This window comes from Dermochelys coriacea, chromosome 5, assembly GCF_009764565.3.
Source record: "Dermochelys coriacea isolate rDerCor1 chromosome 5, rDerCor1.pri.v4, whole genome shotgun sequence".
In the NCBI taxonomy this organism is placed as follows: Eukaryota; Metazoa; Chordata; order Testudines; family Dermochelyidae; genus Dermochelys; species Dermochelys coriacea.
Genome location: NC_050072.1, coordinates 16,419,420 through 16,443,777, shown reverse-complemented (window position 1 = coordinate 16,443,777; position 24,358 = coordinate 16,419,420). Strand labels below are relative to the sequence as shown.

General features: G+C 43.3%; 1 protein-coding gene across 4 annotated transcripts in view; it reads left to right on the top strand.

Moving 5' to 3' along the window:
- Positions 1–24,358, top strand: part of MYO5B (myosin VB) — a 386,415-nt gene that overhangs the window by 83,195 nt on the left and 278,862 nt on the right. The window lies entirely within an intron of this gene.

Genomic DNA, 24,358 nt, shown 5'->3' with positions numbered 1-24,358 from the left:
ATGGGGGGGGGGGTTCAGTTACCTCCATATTGATGGGTACATGTCACCTCAGGATGGGAAGTGGAGAAATTTCTGTACACAATTAATGACTGCTTCTTGGAGCAGATAGTCCTGGAATCTACAAGTGGGGAGGCAATTCTTTGATTTAGTTCTTAGTGAATATAGGATCTGGTCCAAGAGATGAATATAGTTGAACTGTTCAGTAATAGCAACCATAATATAATTTAAACTCAACATCCTTGTAGTGGTGGAAGTACCAAAGAAACCCTCCATGGTAGCATTAAACTTCAAAAAGGGGAAGTATGCAAAAATGAAGACGCTAGTTAAATGAAAATTAAAAGGAACAGTTACAAGAGTGAAATGCCTGCAAGCTGTATGGAAACTTTTAAAAAACACCATAATAGAGGCTTAAATTAAATGTGTACCCCAAATAAAAAAAAAAGACCCAAAAATGCCACCCTGGCTAAACAGCCTAGTAAAAGAAGCAGATAGAGGCAAAAAGATATCTTTTAAAAATTGGAAGTCAAATCCTACTGAGGAATAAAGAAAGGAACTTTAAACTCTGGCAACTCAAGTATAAAAACATAATAAAAGGCAGGCCAACCAAGAATTTGAAGAGCAATTAGCTAAAGCCTGCCAAAAAATCGGTGGGGCCACTGGACAATCATGGTAGTAAGGGTGCACTCAAGGAAGACGGGGCCATTGCGGAGAAGCTAAATGAACTCTTTGCATAGATCTTCACTGAAGAGGCTGTGGAAGGGATCCCCACACCCGAGCTTTTCCTTTTAGGTGATAGATGTGAGGCACTGATTCAAATTAAGGTGTCAATAGAAGAGGTTTTGGAACAAATTGATACATTAAACAGTAATAAGTCACCAGGAACATATGACATTTACGCAAGAGTTCTGAAGCAACTAGGATATGAAGTTGCAGAACTACTAACTGTGATATGCATCCGATGAAGTGAGCTGTAGCTCACGAAAGCTTATGCTCAAATAAATTTGTTAGTCTCTAAGGTGCCACAAGTACTCCTTTTCTTTTTGCGAATACAGACTGACACGGCTGCTACTCTGATAACTGTGATATGTAACCTGTCACTTAAATCAGCTTCTGTACCAGAAGATTGGAGGGTAGCTAAAGTAATGCTGATTTTCAAGAGGGGCTCCAGCGGCAATGCTGACTATTATTATAGGCTGGTGTGCCTAACTTCAGTAGCAGGCAAATAGGTTGAAACTACAGTAAAGCACAGAATTATCAGACACATAGATGAACACAATTTTTGGAGAAGAGTCAACATGGCTTTTGTAAAGGGAAGTCATGCCTCACCATTCTATTAGAATACTTTGGGTGGGAGGTCGGTGAGCATGTGGACAAGTATGATTCAGTGGATATAGTTAAGCCCTTTCATCAGTTTAAACCAATTTTTACCAAAAAATTCCCCAGTTTTACAAAAAGTATATTCAGTTTTTTCACCCTACTTTTGTATCGTTCAAATATATAAAAAATAACTTTTTTTATTAGGAAAATACAATACATTGCATGAGATGCATGTATTATGATAATACATTAGTCTGTGGGTATATGCAAAGCTGCCTGTTGAAGTAAGGCTATGTATTAGTCTAGAAATATACACACAATAAACAAACAGGCATGCACGCAAGCTCTGAAGTGCGTGTACATCTGAATATATTGATTAATTTCACACCCACCATGTACACATTTCAAGCTTTTAGCAGAGAACAGTTTAAAGATTTTTGACATACTAAAATAGGAAGAAAATGAAAATCATATCGGAAAAATTTCAGAGCACAAGGAAGTATTTAAATGTTTAAAAAAAAAAAAGAGAAAAAGATGAAGTTGAATGTATGTGCTGCAAATGGTTTGGCCCAATTATTAAATGTAAATATTTATAGGCTAATAGTTAAAAAATCTACAACAGTAAACTGTTTGTTCAAATGAAAAGTTTTATTTGGGGATTAGATATATTGTTTTCTTAAACTCAGAGGTGGCACTGTGTTTTGAGTTCTGTTTTAGTTCTGCAGCAAACCACACTGAACAACTGAATTCAAAGCATTAATCTACTGAATACTTTTTTTTTCTGTATCTTTCTGTCCAGCAACGTAAACCCCAGTATTAATCCAGAAACTTTATTAATAGGTTTTTACATTGATTTTCACCCATTTTTTTTGTTGTGGTAATAAACACTGATAAATTCCCAGGAACAACTAAGTAAAATAAAAACTGAAAATGAAGGGCCCTAGATAGAGTGAACTTGGATTTTCAGAAAGCCTTTGGGCTCTTAAGCAAACAAAGCAGCCATAGGATAAGAGGGAAGGACCAGTGTATGGATCAGTAACTGATTTTAAAAGGAAACAAAGGGTAGGAATAAATGATCCATTTTCACAATGGATTGCAGGTCCCCTAAGGAACTGTACTAGGACCTGTGCTGTTCAACATATTCATAAATGATCTGGAAAAGAGGGTAAACGGAGGTGGCAAAGTTTGCAAAGATACAAAATTACTCAAGAATAAGTCCGAAACTGACAGCCAAGAGTTACAAAGGGATCTCATTAAACTGGGCAACAAAATCTCAGATAAAATTCAGCATTAAGTGCAAAGTAACGCAAGTTGGAAAAAGTAATCCCAAATATACATATAAAAGGAAGTCTAAATTAGCTGCTACCACTCAAGAAGGAGATCCTGGAGTCATTGTGGATAGTTCTCTGAAAATATTCACTCAATGTGCCCCAGCAGTCAAAAAAAGCTAACAATGTTAGGAACCATTAGGAAAGGGATAGATAATACAACAGAAAATATCATAATGCCATTATATAAGTCCATGGTGCACCCAAACTTTGAATACTGTGTACAGTTCTGGTCACCCCATCTCAAAAATGATATAGTAAAATTGGAAAAGTTACAGAGAAAGGCAACAAAAATGATTAGGGGTCTGGAGCAGTTTCCATATGAAGAGAGATTAAGAACACTGGAACTGTTCATCTTGGCAAAGATGACTAAGGGGACTATAATAGAGGTCTATAAAATCATGAATGGTGTGGAGAAAGTGAGTAGGGAAGTTGTGTTTTCCCCTTCACATAACATCAGAACCAGCAGTTGCTCAATGAAATTAATAGGTAGCGGATTTAAAACAAACAAAAGGAAGTGTATTTGTTTATGTAACACACAGATAAACTGTGGAACTCTCATTTTCATAGGATCTTATGAAGGCCAAAAGTATAACTGGGTTAAAAAAAAGAATTAAAAAAGTTCATGGAGGATAGGTCCATCAATGGCTATTAGCCAAGATGGTCAGCGATGTAATCCCATGCTCCTGGTGTCCCTAAACCTCTGACTGCTAGAAGCTGAGACTGGACAACAGGGGATGATCAGATGATGCCCTATTTGGTTCGTTCCCTCTGAAGCATGTGGCCCTCGCCAATGTTAGAAGAGAAAATATGGCGATAATGGAGCACTGGTCTTATCCATTGTGGCCATTGTTATGTAGTTACTACATGGTTTCTTGCACCTTCCTCTGAAGCATGGTTCTATTTCTTGCATGTGAGCTGCGTGAGTCACCTCTCCACTGTGAGCGTTAGTTTTGCTGTGGGTAAAATGGGTATAACAAGGCCGAAATGCATCCGATGAAGTGAGCTGTAGCTCATGAAAGCTTATGCTCTAATAAATTTGTTAGTCTCTAAGGTGCCACAAGTACTCCTTTTCTTTTTGCGAATACAGACTAACATTGCTGCTACTCTGAAACCTGCTAAAACATTGATATCTATGGACTAAGTATTTTACTATACTGCCATACGATTGACACAGTACGTTCTGGGTTTTGTGTTTTACCTAACAGGGCTCCATTGTTCTAGGTGATGTAAAACCATCAAATAAGAGATTGTCCTTTCCCTGAAGACCGTACAGTCTCTAAAATAGGTGAAAGAGAGAAACAGGATGAGATAAGGGGGTGAAACATAAGCAGCGATCAGTCTCTGGTTTAAAGGACTACATGTCCTATGGGGAAGGATTAGAAGAGCAAAGTATTTGTAGCTTGATGAAAGGATGGGATTATAACAGGCGAATATCTAAAGTGTGCAAAGCACTCAGAATGGAGAGGAATTACGGAAGGTGACCCATCATACAATATCAAGGAGCTGAATTTCTAGGTATTTCCCTGTGTCCTAAGGATGTGAACTATTGCTCCACTTTATTCCCTTCCTGTGCACAAGTCAGGGTATAAAATTCTCCCAAGTATGGAATGATTGTCTCACAAGTCATACATATTTTGACATTCCTGCCTGATCACAGGAATGGATGATACAAGCAGAATAGAGGTATCCAAAGCTGATAGATTTAACTTCGGATCAATCAGCCTTTGTGGTCCCTTCTAAGAACTATATGGAGAGGAAGCCGAATACCAAGTTTAAAGTCTCAAGTGAATTAAAAAGCTAGGGCCTGTCATGCCAAAATGGCTAGTGATTTTGGATGCCTCAACTTTTGGGATCCCAAGCTGACACCCTTTTAAAAGGAGTGCTCATCACTTCGTTTACGGTGTGTCAGATGGAGCATCTTGTATTGCTAGTCGCTTTTGAAAAACGTATGCCTAGAATTATAAACACGTTGGGGAAAAAAAAAAGTGAGGGGAAAGAAAAGGTCTCAGTGTTGATAAATGCAAAGTAATGCACATTGGAAAACATAATCCCAACTATACGTATAAAACGATGGGGTCTGAATTAGCTGTTATTACTCAAGAGAGAGAGATTGGAGTCATTATGGCTAGTTCTCTGAAAACATCCACCCAGTGTGCAGCGGCCGTCAAAAAAGTGAACAGAATGTTGGGAATCATTAGGAAAGGGATAGATAATAAGACAGAAAATATCATATTGCCTCTATATAAATCCATGGTATGCCCACATCTTGAATACTGCGTGCAGATGTGGTCGCCCCATCTCAAAGAGAGATATTGGAATTGGAAAAGGTTCAGAAAAGAGCAACAAAAATTATTCGGGGTATGGAATGGCTGCTGCATGAAGAGAGATTAATAAGACTAGGACTTTTCAGACTAGGAAAAGAGACAATTAATGGGAGGTATGATAGAGGTATATAAAATCATGGCTGGTGTGGAGAAAGTAAATAAGGAAGTGTTATGTACTCCTCATAAATAGACGTCACCAAATGAAATGAATAGGCAGCAGGTTTAAAACCAACAAAAGGAAGTATTTTTTCATACAACGCACAGTCAACCTGTGGAACTCCTTGCCAGAGGATGTTGTGAAGGCCAAGACTATAACAGGGTTCAAAAAAGAACTAGCTAAATTCATGGAGGATAGGCCCATCAATGGCTATTAGCCAGGATGGGCAGGGATGGTGTCCCTAGCCTTTGTTTGCCAGAAGCTGGGTATAGGCAACATGGGATGGATCACTTGATTACCTATTCTGTTCATTCCCTCTGGGGCACTTGGCATTGGCCACTGTTGGAAGACCGGATACTAGGCTAAATGGAGCTTTGGTCTGAACCAGTATGGCCATTCTTATGTTCTTATGTCTATATGGACATACAGGCTGAGATGTAAGCACTATTCCCAAAATGACTGTCGAATTATATGGTTCCATATCTTGGAACTGTGGTAATGTTCAGATTCTCCCAGAAGTCTGACAGTCACTTGACTGAAGAATGGGAATTTTTCTGCATGCTTGGACACACCCAATGTTTCTATGACTCAATAAGTAGATCTTCCTTGGACATCTTTACTTCATGAAAACAGCAGCACTAATTCCAGCAGCAGTAGGAAAAGCTGGGATCTGAAGGCTTAATCCTGCAAGGTACTGAGCACCTCCTTCGTGGTGCTGTGCACCTTCATCTCCCATTGACATCCATGGAAGCTGAGAATACTTGCTGCTGTGCAGAATCAGCTTCTGAGAGGTCACACTGGGAAGTTTTTTAGTTTGAACTTTATAGATGTTGATTTAGCATCTTTTTTTTTTCATTTATTTTTGTAATCTATCACACTTGCAAAGCTGTAAGTGGGTTTTTATCAATTACTTTCTTTAGAAGGCTCAATATTGAAACTTGTTTGAAGTAAAAGGATGTCATGCATATAGTTTTCACTGCATTAAATTTTGATTACAACTGTAGTATTATAGTACATCTATTCTTATTATCCTACAAAATATTTTGTAAAAATCCCATTTTCCTTCAAACTGTTGAATTGTTGTGTTTAGAGATTCTTTTATTTAATCTTGGTGAATTGGAAAACTAGTTTTTATGTACTGGATGGCTCAGGGGATTGTTAATAGGATATGAAGGCTTTTTTAACCCTTAAGTTGCTAGTTCAAATTCATCCCTGATTGATGGAGGTTGAAAGTTCCTACCATCTGATAGTGGTTAAATAGCATAAAACCCAGTCTCCACATTTGTCACTAAATAGCAGCCTGGGTGGAGAGGCTGAGGACTGAACTGGTAATAGAGACTGAACTAAACTCTTACCCCTAAAGATGATCCATCAGGTCCAAGCTGCAATATATTCGGTTTCTCATTTGGGGAAACTTGTACACCTGCTGCCGCTTCTGTAGGTTCCCTGTGGACAAATAACTGTATTTCTGCAGCTGTCCGTCCAATAAGTCGGCCAGTTTGCTTTAGTCATCTGTGCTGAAGGCCCCCTACTAATTTCCAAGTTGTCAGTTTTATGTTGCTGTTGGTTAGTGTTACTTAGGTGACAATTAACTTCTGCTAAACAAACTGTTCTAACTTTACAAGCCATCTGAGATGTTTGTGTGTTTACACTGTTCTGTAGACAAGAAGAATATAAATGTTGCCTTCTCCTTTCTGCCTCCCCCTCCCCCATACAAACACCCAAAATTGGTAATTTAGAGGAAAAATCGGTGTGGCCTGTGGTGGAGGAAGGGAAATGCTCAGTTCCAGACTAGTCTCATGTTTAAGGTTGGAAATCTTGCAAGCAATACGGGCTAGAACCATGAGCTCTAGACCTTTTTGGGGAGCTGAGACTCGGTCCTTCTTCCTAGTGGGATACAAGCTGGATCTTAAACTTGTGACATGGAAACGCTGTTTCAGCCGTTTCTAAAATGTTTGGGGAAAGAGGGAAAATCAGATGAGAGTTCTTAGCCAGATCTTTTGTTCAAGGAGTTGAGCTATAGAGAAAATATCTGTGCAGCTGTGGAGGCCCCAGCTATAGCAACGCTGTAAGGGGAAGGGTTGAAAAGCCCTATGTAGGTGGTTTGCAAGCCAGAGCTGCTTCACCAGGACTCTCTCACCCATAGCACACGGGGGCTTGGGATAGAGGCTGGCTGCTGCACAACTAACCTGATATGCTGGCTTTCCCAGCAACACGGTGGTGCTGGGGAATTGGGATGTTGCTTCACTCCCATTCTGTTCCCTGAAGTGGGACGGATTCCATATCCCTAACTCACTCCAGGTCCAGCAAGAAGTCATCCTCTGCTTTCTTAAACATGGACTGCTTAAAGGGAACACGCAGACCGCTGAAATGAACTGTTGGAGCTGTATTGTCGTATATCCTGACGTTCACTGTGGAGACAGCCTTCCAGATTGGGTAAAAGTATCTGTGCAACATTGCTCAGTGATGCTTCACCTTTGGTTTATGATGGGATATCATCCAAGAAGGTATAATGGAGTGATTAGCGTGACTATTCATAGAGAAATGTGAGCCAGTGCAACAAGGAGACTAGAATAGTGACCAGATCTGCCAAGGAGAGGCAGGTCTAGTGCATATTTGACCACTTAGTGTGTCTGTCACTAGAACCATGTCAAGGTGGGCGAGGTAATATCTTTTAGTGAACCAGCGTCTGTTGGTGAGAGAGACAAGCTTTTTGAGCTTACACAAAGTTCTTCATGACTTGGTAACTTACTTTAGGCCTGGTCTATGCTACAGAATTACTTTGGTATAACTATGTTGCTCAGGGATGTGAAAAATCCACATCCCTGAGCAATGTAGTTATACTCGGTGTAGACAGCACTATGCCAGCAGGAGAGCTTCTCTTCCCGCCGACATAGATACCACCTCTCGTGGAGGTGGATTCACTGATGATGGGAGAGCTCTCTCCCGTCTGTGTAGAACATCTTCACTAAAGCACTACAGCAGCCCAGCTGCATTAGTGCAGTATTTGAAGTGTAGACCTGCCCTCAGAGTGTCATTGTTAAATACAGGATGGAACAGACTGTTTGGCATAAATACATATTTCAAGGGACTATTCAATGTGAAGTGGCCTGTTCACACTCCTCCAGTTATAGGGAGGAAAGCAAAGAAAAAGGGGGGCAAATAGCTGTGAGGGAGTTTGTTAGTGGGTTACAAATGGTTGTAATAAGCCATAAATCCAGCATCTCTATTCAATCCATGATTTTTAGTGTCGAGCAAAGTTATGAATTTAAGCTCCTGGGCTCATCTTTTGCAAATGTTGTGGAGGTTTCCGTTGAGGATGAGAAGATCAAATATAGAGTGATCACTTTGTGAAAAGGGTGCACCCACAAGTGATAGGGTGTCTTTGTCTTATTTTTCTGTGTGCGTTCATACGAGACTGTAGCGATTGTCAGGTTTCACCCACATAGTTGCCATTGGGGCATTTAGTGCACTAGATGAGGTACACCACATGTGTAGGATCCAGGGATGTTGAAAGATGTGTTGTGGAGGGTGTTGATCATTGTAGCAGTGGAGATATGTCTGCAGGTTTTGCATCTGTTATAGCAGGGTCTGGTGCCGCTGTGAGGTGATGTCCTGGTCTGTGGTCTTCACTTCACTTCACCTTGAATGGTCCCTTGAAATACGTGTTAACTGCTTATGCTAAACAATCTGTTCCACCTTGTATTTAACTATGACACTCTGAGTGAGCTTCCCTGACCTAAAGAAGAGCTCTGTGTAATCTCGAAAGCTTGTCTCTCTCACCAACAGAAATTGGTCCAATAAAAAATATTGCCTCACCCACTTTGTGTCTCCAATATCCTGGGACCAATGTGGCTATAACAACTGCATGGTAGAAGTTTGCGTCTGCCAAAGACGCAGGCTGAGGTGTTATCTCATAGGTAGGGCCCTACCAAATTCACGGCCATGAAAAACTCATCACGGACCATGAAAATCTGGTCTCCCTCCGTGAAATCTGGCCTCTTGTGTGCTTCTACCCTATAATATACAGGCTTCACGGGGGGCAGACCATCGTTTCTCAAATTGGGAGTCCTGACCGAAAGGGAGTTGCAGGGGGGTTGCAAGATTATTTTGTGGGGGGGTGTCACAGTATTGCCAGCCTTACTTCTGCACTGCTGCCTTCAGAGCGAGCAGCCGGAGAGTGGCGTCTGTTGGCCAGGTGCCCAGCTCTGAAAGCAGCGCACTGCCAGTAGTAGCACAGAAGAGTGGCAATACCACACCATGCCACCTGTACTTCTGCACTGCTACTTTCAGAGCTGGGAGGGTGGAGAGTGGTGGCTGCTGACTGAGGACTCAGCTCTGCAGGCAGCAGCGCAGAAGGAAGGGTGGCAATACCACACCAGGCCATCCTTACTTCTGCGCTGCTGCTGGAGGCGGCTCTGCCTTTAGAGCTGGGCTCCCCGACTAGCAGCTGCTGCTCTCCAGCTGCCCAGTTCTGAAGGCAGCACCACTGCCAGCAGCAGCACAGAAGTAAGGGTAGCAGTACTGCAACCCCCGCTACAATAACCTTGTGACCCCCTGCACAACTCCTTTATGGGTCAGGACGAGTGTTGTTTCTTCTTTCCCAGCCATGTGCAGAATGAATTTTGTTGTATGCACTAATATGGAGGTGATGTGTGACACGTCATCTCCATATTGGTGCACATAACGAAATTCATGTGGTGGGATGGGGCCGAGGGGTTTGGAGTGTGGGAGGGGGATCAGGACTGGGATAGAGGATTGGGGTGCAGTGGGGTAAGGGCTCCGGCTGGGGTGGGGCCAGGGATGAGGGGCTCTGGTCTGGGGCAGAGGATTGGAGTGTGGGAGGGGGTGAGGGCACCGGCTGGGGGTGCGGGGGCTGGGGATGAGCAGTTTGGGGTGCAGTGGTGTTCCCCTTGGCTACAGTGAGAAGAGAGGACCCCCCTCCATCCCCTCATTACCCAGTTCTTTCTCCGCAGCAGCACCTGGGCTGGTGGGCAGGGGGAAAGGTGCTTCTTCGCACTGTGGCAGGTCCAGGGTGGGTTCGGGCCGGGAAAGGTGCGCTTGTCCCCCTGCCCATGGCAGGTCTGGGGCTGGGCTGGGTTTGGGCTGGGGGAGAGGCACCTGTCCCCTGGCTATGGCAGCTCTGGGCTGAGGGAGGAGTGCCTGTCCCCTGGCCACGGCAGAGCTGGGCCGGGCTGGATCAGGGCCCGGGGGAGGGGCACCTGTCCCCCGGCCACCGCTGGTTCGGCGCTGGGCTGGACCAGGGCCCGGGGGGAGAGGTGCCTGTTCCCTGGCTGTGGCGGGTTCAGTGCTGGGCTGGACCAGGGCCCGGGGGGAGAGGTGCCTGTTCCCCGGCCGCCATGGGTTCAGTGCCTGGCTGGGTTGGGGCTGAGGGAGAGGTGTTGTGGCAGGTCTGGGGCTTGGGAAGAGGCATCTCTCCCCACCGCAGCCCTGAGAGCCTGCGCAGCTTAGAGGGAACTTAGGTCAGGACCCCTGCAATTACACCACCATGAAATTTCAGATTTAAATAGCTGAAATCATGAAATTTACTATTTTAAAAATCCTATGACTGTGAAATTGACCAAAATGGACCATGAATTTGATAGGGCCCTAGTCATAGGCCAGTTTTTTTTACAGCCTGAAGTGAATTTTCAAGGCTGCAGTAATAAACCCATGAAAATGGGATTTGCAAGCACGTCCCTTAACTAGAGCTCTGCTGATGGATATTCCTGTGGCATGTTATGTAAAAAGAGATTGCAAAGTTGGCTACTGGGACATAGTAATTTCTTTCTAGTGCAATATGTTTGTCCTTCCCACTATGCTTCTGAACTCTGGCATTTCTACATCTGTGTTAAACACTTACTTGCAATATCTGTCTTGAAACTTTATGATGGGGTTATGGCAGTACTGTTTCTTTTTATACCGAGGGACTTGACATACAGTGTCAGTCTTGTTTTAATCTGTCACTTCAATTTATTTGAACTAAAACCCATACTATTTTCCAAACGTTTTGATGGTTTGGATAAAGAATAAGAATAAGTTTGCAATTCCTTGTGTGTGGTGGTTGCATCTTGCTGATAGAAGCTTTGAAATACCTTTGCTGTCTGGATCTCTCTTGGCTGAGATGGCCCTTCATATTCCTGAGGTAGATAAATTGAGTTGTGTTCCATGTGTGTCTGTGGGAGGGGTGTTGGACAAGACAAAACAAAGATCCTCTATGCTGTGTGTGGCTATTAAAGATTCCATGATGCTATTTACAGGAGCAAGGCTTACCTCTGTGTCTTTTGACAGAGGGAAGACTTGGTCCACTGTTTTACTGTGCTGTAAGCTAGTAATCTATCTGGCTGCTGTCCTTCACCCCAGAGGTGGCTGCATTTCAGTAGTGGGTGAAGTGAATCTACAATAGTATGTGAGGCACTTTAGAAGGCTTTGGGGTGAAAGGTGTTACACTAGCCACTATCAGACTCCTTTTCTTTACTGCCACACTGTATTTGCGGTAATTCCATCGTAACTTTAATCTGCTGCAAGCTGTAAATGCCAAAATTTTTAATGCACCACCTCTAGCTAAATGCAAGTTAAGGGTAGAAACTCAATGTGCTGAGGTAATATTGGGAGGCAAATGCAGAACTTGGTTGACAAATAATTCCTTTGCCATTTCTGTTTCCTACTATATAATTTACACTGTTTATTCTGTCAGGCAGGCTGAAAGTTTTAGGCACTAATGTTTACAGTGAAGGGTTTTTAGTCAGAATCAGGGTGATCTTAGGTCCTGACAACACCAAAATAACTTTGACAGGGAGAAGTGACCTGCTGAGCTGGTGAAACTGGCAGCATGTTGATTGAATACATGTTGGACTCCGGACCCATCCCCTCCAACAGACCTGTCCCCAGGCTTGTAAGACCTCCTAGTCCAGCCCCTCCTTCTGTATGAGTCTGCACAACAGCACCTCATACATGGAGCCAAATCTACAGAGTAAGAGGGAAGAAAGGGAGGAGTCAGAAACAGGGGAGGCATGAGACAGGGCACCAGCTACACATCCCAGTGACTAGTACTGTCCCAGCCGATGTTCCCAAGCCCGTCCTCCGTGTGCCTGCTGTGGCAGATGTCCTGGTTTCACACTCTGAAAAGCTGGCCTATGCTAAGTGGAAGATAACCTATAGTTTGTACTGTGGCTGTTTCACAGTGCATGGAACGTGTAATCAGGGATATACGTACTATTGCATTGTAAACATAGCTTCTGCCCAAGGTCAGCAGAAGCGAGACCCACTGCATTGGATTTTCAGTATTCATTCAACTCGTGTGTGTTGTTTCCTGGTTGTGGGAAATGCCTACTTCTCTTCCAGTGAAGATGCTTGGTGTGTCTGGAAATCCATTGTTGCTTGTTGAGTCCCACCGATCTATTGGAATTGTTCTCACTGCTATGTGCAGTGCTTGATAAATATTTGCAGAACCAAGTGCTCATGCAGCAAATGCAGTGTATTGCCCTCCTACCTGCTTCACTTTGCACAGTAGGATGCTTTTAAATATGCTAATGTGAGTATTTATTTCATTGCATGATATCATCTGAGATAATAGACTGCCATATAAATGAATCAAACCTCATTAGGACATGATGTTATGATGCTAAGTAACGTAATCTTGTTATGCATGAACAATTCTGCTCTTCTAGTCAGATTTATTCCCTATTACGGATACAGGGATTGCTTAGGTTAGACTTTGTATATTTAAATCTTCCTGACGGGCCTACCTTTGGGATTTCTTATTAGCAACCTGTGGATGTTCAGGTAGTGTGGGGAGGGGACCTACAAAAGTGTTGATAGTTGTGTGTTGGGGGCCCTTCTCATTCCTCCTTGGCTTGCTGTGGGCAAATCTGCACATTAGATTCTTATTCTCTCCCTGCCTGTTGTTGGAGTCTCCATTCCAGAGGAAGCTGCATTCCACTGGATCTTTGTGAAGGACGTGTAAAGTCCTTCAGGATGAAATGTGCTATCAAAATCTAAAATACTTCTTAAAATCTCAAAATGTTTCCAAAGTTTCCACCTATCTCTACCTGCAGATTCTTCCCCTGCAACAGAGTTTGATTCCACAATGGGTTTCTCCTGGGGCTGGAAATTAGACCAGATTTTGGCGCCCTGTGTGTGTGTGTGTGTGTGTGTGTGTGTCTGTCTGTCTGTCTGTCTGTCTGTCTTTTTTTTTTAATCTGTTTTGTTTCCTTTTGGTATTTCACCCTCATTTAAACCTGCCTTTCTGTTGTATTGTCGGACTGTACTGTACCCAGGGCCATTTCTCTTCACAGCCAGTTTCTTCAGTCTGAATCTCTCCCTTCCCTCCCCCGAAGCTATGCCTCTTGGTTTTGACTTGCTGCTTGCTGATAATCTCATGAGGTTTTATTTATAAACAAAGCAGCTGCACTATACAGATGATGCAGTGAATTGGATTGTGAGGCAGGAGGTCTCGACTAAGATTCTGTGCTGTGCCTCACAGAAGCGTGGGGGGTGGGTGGGAAGGGGTTAAGGTGGCTTTAACTCAACCTGTGGTGTTCTGGGGCGCAGAGAGCATCTGTGAGAAGTGCTTTCTGTCCTCTCTGGTTGGCTAGGAAACTATCCCATCCTGCTGAATGATGACCTTGAGTCAATTATACGCATCTTTATCACCTCCTGTTTGGACTACAGCAATACTGTGTACCCGGGCGTGAAGCCATCAGCACATTGGAACCTGCAGTTATACAGAACACTGCAGCTGGTCTTCTCAGCAGCATGGGCTACTGTGACTCTCACACATCACAACTGTCCTCTGATCTCTACCCTCACTCCCCATAAAGTAGCAAGTCAAGTTCAAGGTCTTGGTCCTTGACCTCAAGTCCTTTAATACTTTGGGCCCAGCATATTTGCAAGATCATCTAAAGCACCGCGTTGACAACTCTGCATCCTCATGCAGTGTGGAACTTTCTACCACAAGGGGAGAGCTCATGCGTGCAGGAGACAGCTTTCTCAGCTCTGATCCCAGACTCCCACAAGAAAAAAGCACCATCACAAACCTCACCACCTTCCACTCTAAATGCAAGGAGCACTTCTTCGACCTGCCTTCTCTAATATAAACACAGAGTAGCATGCACGTTAAAAATATATTCCCCAAAGCAAAACCCTATTGAAATACAACACTCCACTGCATGTACAGCTCTCCTCGGGAGAGGATGAGAGAGAATGAGCCACACCTGACTAACGTTAGTCATATCATTCAATGCTCTTCTGGTGCTCAGATACTGCGGTGGTAAGAGCAATATGAGAACCTGGATAGGACTGAATAGAGGCCCACAACATAAGTCTCGACAGCACTGGGAAACCTATATGAGTTAACGCACCTTCCCTAGTGTGCCCTATGGGCTGTTGTGCTGCCTAGAATCTGTGCAGTCATGTCACTTCCCTCCCCCCCCCCCCACATACCCTTCCCAATACAGTCTTGCCCCAGTCATGCCCCCACATGGGGGCTTCCGAGCAGGTTCCCAGAGGCAACCTTACAGGTATGTCTGCCGTGTTTGCACTGGTTACAGGGCTTGTAGGGCCCCTTTATGTACCTGCAGCTTTTATATGCCTCATAAAAGAGCCAGAGTGAAGTGATCTCAGCCCCAGGTCTTGTTTCCAACTGCCACTGACTCACTTTGTGCAAAAAAAGAGGTAACATTGCTTTTGTCACGTACTGTAGTTGTAACCGTAACACTTTTTAAATCCCCGATAATCTGATCTATCTATTTATATTGTGCAATATGGAATTTTTGTTTTCCCATCTGTCCACAGTCTGAATTTTTTATCTTTGAGTATTTTATGTAGACAAGTAGTAAGTTCCCTTGTCCCCCATCTTACAGATGGAGAACTGAAGTGCAGAAAAGGGGAGCAATTTACCCAAGATCACACAGCAGGTTAGTGGTAGAATGGACAATAGATTTCAGGTCCCCTGATGCCCAGTCCAGTACCCTCTCTCCTAGACCATGCTGCCTGCTCCAAAGAAATTTTTTAAAGTTACCTAAAAACAGGATTAGTGGGAGATCATTGGCAGTTTACCCTTCATTGCTTTCTGTGACATTATTATAGAGGTTGCCAAGTAACAAACACTCTGCAGTAGTTCATGTGGCAAAACCATTTCTGTTATACTATTATAACACCCTCTTTTCATGCTTGCTCTCGCCTCTCTCCAAATGAGGGTTTTTTTAAAATAGGAAATGACAGGGTTTAAAAATCACAGATAACTCAACAGCTGAACTTTGAAACTAGGTGTGTAAGTAGTGCCCACTGAGGAATGTCCGTGACCATGTTTAAGAAAGGTTAGCTGGATGATGATAAAATGACAAGCACTTTACAAATTCCCGAGGGCATGGCTACACACACAGCCCTGCCGGTGCCACTGTAGTGCTTAGTGAAGACACTACCTATGCTGATGGGAAAGCTTTTCCCATTGGCGTAGGTACTACTGCCACAAGGGGCAGTAGCTATGTCAATGGGAGAAACCCTCCCATTAACATAGCACTGTCTACCCTGGGGATTAGGTCAGTATAACTACATCTCTCAGGGGTGTGGATTTTCCACACCCTTGAGCAACGTTGTTATAACAACATAAGTTCCTAGTGTAAAGCAAGCCTCATCAGGGATCCTAGTTTTCTGTGGGGGAGAAAAACAAAATTCTCTAATTAAAAAAAACATAAAAATCCACGTTTTTCAGCATTTAAAATGAAACACTGGACTTTAATTTCCCTAGCCACAATATAGATAGGTATCAGTTGAACACAATGTTTTACTGATAAACAAGGATCTACTGTGTATCTGATCCTCCTTTATCTCTGTATTAACCAAATCACCAGCTGCCTGGGGCTGACAGCAGCGGGGCTGGGGCTGGGGCTTCGGCTGTAAGCACTGCGTGGGGCTGACTGCGCGAGTCATCCTCCATCTTAAAGTAAGGGCTAGAAAGCACTTTGCCAATCCTCCTGAGTAGCCCAATTTTTGATGATCTGATCTGTCCCTGGTCCCAATTAGATCAGATAAATGGGGTTCCACTGTAAATTTAAAGCACACTCAAAAATTAACCGCAAGAGGGGGAGGTCGCACGCCTAGAATAAGTGACACTGGTACTTTTGGTAAAATTTAGTCAATATGTCTTTATTTTTGTCACAAATTGTAAAAAAAAAAACAGAAGATTCCCTGTAAAAATTCAAATTCTGTGTTTTTTCTGTGGGAAAAGGATTTCTAGGATCATGCTTGGTAGGCACCAACTTTTTTTTTTTTTTTTTTTGAAAAGCAAACCCTAGTGAAGCCCAGTCCTCTTCTGTGACACCATGGTGTGTGTTTCCCATTCCTTCGTTGACTGGGTTTGAAGTGATACCTATTGGCTCCCCCTCCTTGTGGCTTGAATGTGCACATGGGCTCTTTTAGATTCCTTGGACTTGTTCTTTCTTGGTTGTGGGGGGTGGGAGCAGTGGTAGCTTGTCCCAAACACCACCTACTTGTGGTACTAAAAAGGAGACATCACTCAGTAAGCTGTGCAGATCTGTGATCTCTCTCCTCCTTTTTCGCAAGAGGAATGAAATACATGATGTTGACATCTCAATGAGTGGGCCTCTAGGCTAACACCTCCCTGAGATAAATGGATGCAGTTCCCACACATCAGAGCTGTTGTTACGGGCTTTCTGCAGGCTCGCATAGGGCTTGGCTACACGCAGAAGTTTTACCACTTACTACAAAGTAACTTGCTGCAACTGTGGATGCAGTTATATTGGTATGAAGCTGCATTACCCAAGTATAGCTTATTCCTGTATGGGAAGGTATGCTCATGCTAATACTGTCCTCACCTTGATGGAGCATAAAACACTCAGATTTGTAGGTCTTGTGGTGTGTTTTTTTTTTCTCCCTCCCCCCCCAGCTATATATACTAAAATTTTGTCATGAGCTTCCAGGCCCCAGTCCAGCAGCACCCAAATTCCCATTTGAAATGGATGGGAATTGTGGTTTTGAAGGAATATGGGAGTAGATCTCCATTTATGCAAACTATCAAAGAACATTTTCAAATCAAGTAGTCAGATTTTGCCCTGACTGGTCTGCGAAGCAGTTAGTTCAGAAAAAGCCATATATTATCTGCAGTTTCATGGCAGCTAGGTTCAGCTGGCCTTACCAGGTAGGTTTAATGTTAGTTTAACCAAATGTATTGTAAATAAGTGCCTAGCTGCTACAGGGATAGGTCCAGTAATATGAACACACTACATATTGTATTCCTACCTTTCCAATGCCCTGATTTCAAGGTAGGCCACTCACTTTACTCCTGAAGCTGCCCACGTTCCACACTCATTTGGTGTCCCTCTCTCATTGAACAAAACTATTTGCATCCGTAACAGGGAATCATGAAACTGAGGTTGTAGGTTTCAGAGTGGCAGCCGTGTTAGTCTGTATCAGCAAAAAGAACGAGGAGGACTTGTGGCACCTTAGAGACTAACAAATTTATTTAGGCGTAAGCTTTCGTGGGCTAGAACCCACTTCATCAGATGCATCTTTGGACATAAGCTTTCGTGGGACCACGAAAGCTTATGCCCAAATAAATTTTAGTCTCTAAGGTGCCACAAGTCCTCCTCGTTCTTTTTGGGGTTATAGAATTATTTACACTATATGAATAAATTGCACAGCATTTTAAGTTTTGCGGGGGGTGAGGAGTGGGTTTGCTGGGCCAAGTAGTAGGTGGTGCTGACGCTTCCCAGAAGACTCTGTTTTCAGTTGCTTATGACTTGGCCAAGTTTTGACATTCTGGGCGGAAACTTTCCATGCCAGAGGTCAGCCTCAGGTAAAATTTTATTTTTTTTTAAATTCCAGTCAGTGGTTCAGCTGCTTCTGAGAATGAGGCCAGGGGAAAAATGCAATGTTTTGCCCATGTTTTGTTTTATTTTATTTTATTTTATTTTTTTTAAATCTCAAGGTCTTTTCAAATGCTGTGAAGCAGGGACTTGAAATTTGGCCGAGGCGTGATCTTTGTGGCAGCGATGTGTGTTTTGCCAGATCTATAAAAGTCTGCCCAAATTTGGCCAAGTTATAAATGACCTGAATTGAGAGCAGGGAGCCAATCTCTTTTGCGGTCTCAATGCACTCCATGCCCTGTGGGGCCCAGGCAGAGAGGAGAAAGAAGCTGCCTGATTCAGATGTGGAGAGGGCAAGATCCAAACCTGAGTGGGGGAGTAGATTGGGAGGAGGAGCCTGGGGGACACTTGGAACAGGGGGAGGAACTGGGGTGGGAGAGAGGGAAATGAGATTGTGAGTTGGGGGGCAGACTGGGACTGGCAGGACAAGGAAGCTGGGGGCAACAGAGAGGGGTGGGAACCTCGGAAGCCACGAGATAGTGCTGTGGGGTGAGATTGGATGAGGAGTCAGAGGGAACTGGCTGAGCAAGGAGATGGGACTGAGACTCAGTGCACCTGCGGGAAGGAGGAGGGGTGGAGAGAAGGCAGATGTGATGAGGAGCTGGGTCCAGGGAAATACCTGGCACTGTATGGGCAACTGTATGGTGTGGAGGCGAAACACTGAGACTTGATGAGGACATTGGCTCTGGGATTCAATGGGTGCAGGGAACGTGGGAGATGGAAGGGTGATTGGGCTCCACTGGAAGCCAAAGTTGGGGAAGTGACAGATTGGACGAGGAGCCAGTGTGGGAGAAGGGGGACTAGGACTAGCTGAACAAGGAGTGTGTGGTGAGAAGCCTGGGGAGTGGAAATTGGGACTAGCTATGGTAGGTGAATGGGGTTGGGACTTATGAGGTAGGGGAGGGGAAGAGATGGGACTGGTAGGGGTGGGGCAGAATAGGTGAATTGTGCTGTCTGTGTTGGGTGTCTGTGCTGCCTAGAGCTCTCTCCCCTTCACCTGGAACAGAACCCAAAATTCCCGAGTCTCTGCTTTCCTTTGCTGTCAGCAAATATATGTGGAAAACCGCTGGCAAAGTGTCTCATCCTCTTCTAGTGGTGGTCTACAGAAAGAGTGACAACCTAGTATTGACAAAAAGAAAAGGAGTACTTGTGGCACCTTAGACACTAACAAATTTATTAGAGCATAAGCTTTCGTGAGCTACAGCTCACTTCATCGGATGCATTTGGTGGAAAATGCACCAAATACTCTGTGGTAGACGCAAAGATAGAATCCAGTTCTTCAGGGAAGCATTCAACTGACTAGACTGAGACCATCCTTTCTCTTCCTGCAGTCCCCTGCCTCATTCCTTACACATTTTCCAGCTTCTGCAACAAATGAAGAACAGCCTCCTTTTTTTACACAACCCGCATTTATTCCCAGGGTGGGACGTGCACTGCGTGAGACAAGGGTCCTGCTAGGAGGAAAAAAAGTATGTGACCCGGGAACTAAAGACTGTACATGTGCACAAGCAGGCCCAATTAACATTGCACAGGCAACTCCGTCATTTCTTAATTTTGAGTGCTTGACTTTGTAACCTTAATGGTATACTTTGAAAATAGGGTTTTCCTAGGTTAAAAAAAAAACTTGGGGGGGGGCCGCAACAAATTCTATCATACTGATCCCTAGATGGGTCAGCAGCAGGATTGTAACTTTAAGATACACCACACAGACCTCTGCCACTTGCACTAACACAGTAAATGACAGCAACACTAGGTTGACAGGTTTCAAAGTAGCAGCCATGTTAGTCTGTGTTCGCAAAAAGAAAAGGAGTACTTGTGGCACCTTAGAGACTAACAAATTTATTAGAGCATAAGCTTTCATGAGCTACAGCTCACTTCATTGGATGCATTTGGTGGAAAATACAGAGGGGAGATTGATATATACACACACACACACAGAGAACATGAAACAATGGGTTTATCATACACACTGTAAGGAGAGTGATCACTTAAGATAAGCCATCACCAGCAGCAGGGAGGGGGAAAAGGAGGAAAACCTATTTCCAGCAGTTAACAAGAATATCTGAGGAACAGTGGGGGGAGGGGGAGAAATAACATGGGGAATTAGTTTTACTTTGTGTAATGACTTATCCATTCCCAGTCTCTATTCAAGCCTAAGTTAATTGTATCCAGTTTGCAAATTAATTCCAATTCAGCAGTCTCTCGTTGGAGTCTGTTTTTGAAGCTTTTTTTGTTGAAGGATAGCCACTCTTAGGTCTGTAATCGAGTGACCAGAGAGATTGAAGTGTTCTCCAACTGGTTTTTGAATGTTAGAATTCTTGACGTCTGATTTGTGTCCATTCATACTTTTACGTAGAGACTGTCCAGTTTGGCCAATGTACATGGCAGAGGCGCCTTGCTGGCACATGATGGCATATATCACATTGGTAGATGCGCAGGTGAACGAGCCTCTGATAGTGTGGCTCATGTGATTAGGCCCTATGATGGTGTCCCCTGAATAGATATGTCGACAGAGTTGGCAATGGGCTTTGTTGCAAGGATAGGTTCCTGGGTTAGTGGTTCTGTTGTGTGGTGTGTGGTTGCTGGTGAGTATTTGCTTCAGATTGGGGGACTGTCTGTAAGCAAGGACTGGCCTGTCTCCCAAGATCTGTGAGAGTGATGGGTCGTCCTTCAGGATAGGTTGTAGATCCTTGATGATGCGTTGGAGAGGTTTTAGTTGGGGGCTGAAGGTGATGGCTAGTGGCGTTCTGTTCTTTTCTTTATTGGGCCTGTCCTGTAGTAGGTGACTTCTGGGTACTCTTCTGGCTTTGTCAATCTGTTTCTTCACTTCAGCAGGTGGGTATTGTAGTTGTAGGAATGCATGATAGAGATCTTGTAGGTGTTTGTCTCTGTCTGAGGGGTTGGAGCAAATGCGGTTATATCGTAGAGCTTGGCTGTAGACAATGGATCGTGTGGTATGATCTGGATGAAAGCTAGAGGCATGTAGATAGGAATAGCGGTCCAATGAAGTGAGCTGTAGCTCACGAAAGCTTATGCTCTAATAAATTTGTTAGTCTCTAAGGTGCCACGAGTACTCCTTTTCTTTTTGCGAATACAGACTAACATGGCTGCTACTCTGAAACCTGTCAACCTAGTGTTGCTGTCATTTACTGTGTTAGTGCAAGTGGCAGAGGTCTGTGTGGTGTATCTTAAAGTTACAACCCTGCTGCTGACCCATCTAGAGATCAGTATGATAGAATTTGTTGCGCCCCCCCCCCCAAGTTTTTTTTTAACCTAGGAAAACCCTATGTTCAAAGTATGCCATTAAGGTTACAAAGTCAAGCACTCAAAATTAGGAAATGACAGAGTTGCCTGTGCAATGTTAATTGGGCCTGCTTGTGCACATGTACAGTCTTTAGTTCCCGGGTCACATACTTTTTTTCCTCCTAGCAGGACCCTTGTCTCACGCAGTGCACGTCCCACCCTGGGAATAAATGCGGGTTGTGTAAAAAAAAGGAGGCTGTTCTTCATTTGTTGCAGAAGCTGGAAAATGTGTAAGGAATGAGGCAGGAGACTGCAGGAAGAGAAAGGATGGTCTCAGTCTAGTCAGTTGAATGCTTCCCTGAAGAACTGGATTCTATCTTTGTGTCTACCACAGAGCTCCTGTGTGATGCTGGACAAGTTGCCTCAACTCAACTTTTCACAGGATAGTAACTGTGTTCCTCATTTTCTGGGTGCTCAACTGGAACCCCTGAGATCTGATTTGCAGAAGTGCTGAGCACTCAACTTCAGGTGAAGTCAGGTGAAGCTGTTGTTTGAACATATGAAGTGCTATATAATGCTACTTACTTCATAAAGTCAAGTCCTCAACACCTCAGATTGTGCATCCAAGATTAGTGGATACTTTTGACCTTAATCTCTCTGTGCCTCAGTTCTCCATCTGTTAAATAGGGATAATACCAGCCTCTCTCGCCTCATAGGGTTTTTGGGAATATAGTATTTGTGAAGCATTCTTATACTATAATGATGAGCTACATAGACAAACCCATGAGGAAATTAATAATTGTCTTCAGAGCAGGGTTTGAATAGTATGCAATAGTGTAAAAAAAAAAATCTGGGGACTTGCACTGAACAGTATAAAACAAAATATTGAGTAGCTGCTAATTAACTGCAGTGATGAAACAGGTTTCCTGTGGTAAAAAAATTAGTATGGGTGGGGATGTAATGTAATGTAATTAAAGATTATCAAATGCATACACACATGGGGGCCAAATTAAAGTTGCACAGAAAGCCTTCTGGCATTTCTTGACTATGCAACCTGAATGTTCTTTAAACATAAATGTTTGTATGTGTTGCGTAATATTGTGTGTGTATTTCATAAAAAAAATAAAATAAAAATATGTATGAATTTTTTGGCTTGATCTCTGACAGGGTCCCCAACACTGGGGCCTTTGCAGATTTAAAGGTGTAAATGTATTTTTGAGACATTTGGAGAAATTAAAAGTCCACTTACCTTTGAGGGGCATGCATGTGAATATTCATTGCAGCTCTTTGAATTAGGTTTTTAATTCTCGTAAACCTTTTTAGGCATCGCTCTTTATCTGACATCTTTATAGCTGCTGTATCTGCTTTAATAATGAAGCTATTAATGAGAAGCTGCTCTTTTATGATACCATTGTAAATGTTTATGGTTTGCCTACTTATGCTTTTTGTAGAACATGTTTCATATTTCAAAAGCCACCTTTCTGTCATTCCATAAAAAGAAGCATTTGCTTTCTTAAAATTTGTCTAAAAATTATGCTATTTTTACTACCTACAATGACCGGTAAATTGTCAGTGAAATCAAACTGAGATCACGTCACAAGTTAGAACATAGTTGTGTATCATACTGTACTTGATCTTTATAGTTAGTTAGTTAGTAACAAGCAAGTAAACCAGTCTAGTCAAGAAGCAGTCTGATTCATGACTACTCTAATAAAGTTTGCAGATGATACAAAGCTGGGAGGTATTGCCAATTCGGAGAAGGATCGGGATATTATACAGGAGGATCTGGATGACCTTGTAAACTGGAGTAATAGTAATAGGATGAAATTTAATAGTGAGAAGTGTAAGGTTATGCATTTAGGGATTAATAACAAGAATTTTAGTTATAAGTTGGGGATGCATCAATTAGAAGTAACGGAAGAGGAGAAGGACCTTGGAGAATTGATTGATCATAGGATAACTATGAGCTGCCAATGTGATATGGCTGTGAAAAAAGCTAATGTGGTTTTGGGATGCATCAGGAGAGGCATTTCCAGTAGGGATAAGGAGGTTTTAGTACCATTATACAAGGCACTGGTGAGACCTCACCTAGAATACTGTGTGCAGTTCGGGTCTCCCATGTTTAAAAAGGATGAATTCAAACTGGAGCAGGTACAGAGAAGGGCTACTAGGATGATCCGAGGAATGGAAAACTTGTCTTAGGAAAGGAGACTTAAGGAGCTTGGCTTGTTTAGCCTAACTAAAAGAAGGTTGAGGGGAGATATGATTGCTCTCTATAAGTATATCAGAGGGATAAATACAGGAGAGGGAGAGGAATTATTTCAGCTCAGCACCAATGTGGACACAAGAACAAATGGGTATAAACTGGCCACCAGGAAGTTTAGACTTGAAATCAGACGAAGATTTTTAACCGTCAGAGGAGTGAAGTTTTGGAATAACCTTCCAAGGGAAGCAGTGAGGGCAAAAGATCTATCTGGTTTTAAGATTCTACTGGATAAGTTTTTATGGAGGAGATGGTATGATGGGATAATGGGATTTTGGTAAGTAATTGATCTTTAAATATTCAGGGTAAATAGGCCAAATCCCCTGAGATGGGATATTAGATGGATGGGATCTGAGTTACTATAGAAAATTCTTTCCTGGGTATGTGGCTGGTGAATCTTGCCCATATGCTCAGGGTTTAGCTGATTGCCATATTTGGGGTCGGGAAGGAATTTTCCTCCAGGGCAGATTGGAGAGGCCCTGGAGGTTTTTCGCCTTCCTCTGTAGCATGGGGCATGGTTGACTTGAGGGAGGCTTCTCTGCTCCTTGAAGTCTTTGAACCATGATTTAAGGACTTCAATAGCTCAGACATGGGTGAGGTTTTTCATAGGCGTGGGTGGGTGAGATTCTGTGGTCTGCGCTGTGCAGGAGATCAGACTAGATGATCAGAATGGTCCCTTCTGACCTTAGTATCTATGAATCTATGACCATAATGTAGTGCTATATGTTCAGGTAGGTCTTGATCTTGCTTCCATTGAAGCCAATGACAGAAACTTCCATTGACTCTGCAATGAGAGTAGGATTGTATCCCTAGGGAATAAGTATATTTCTGACCTA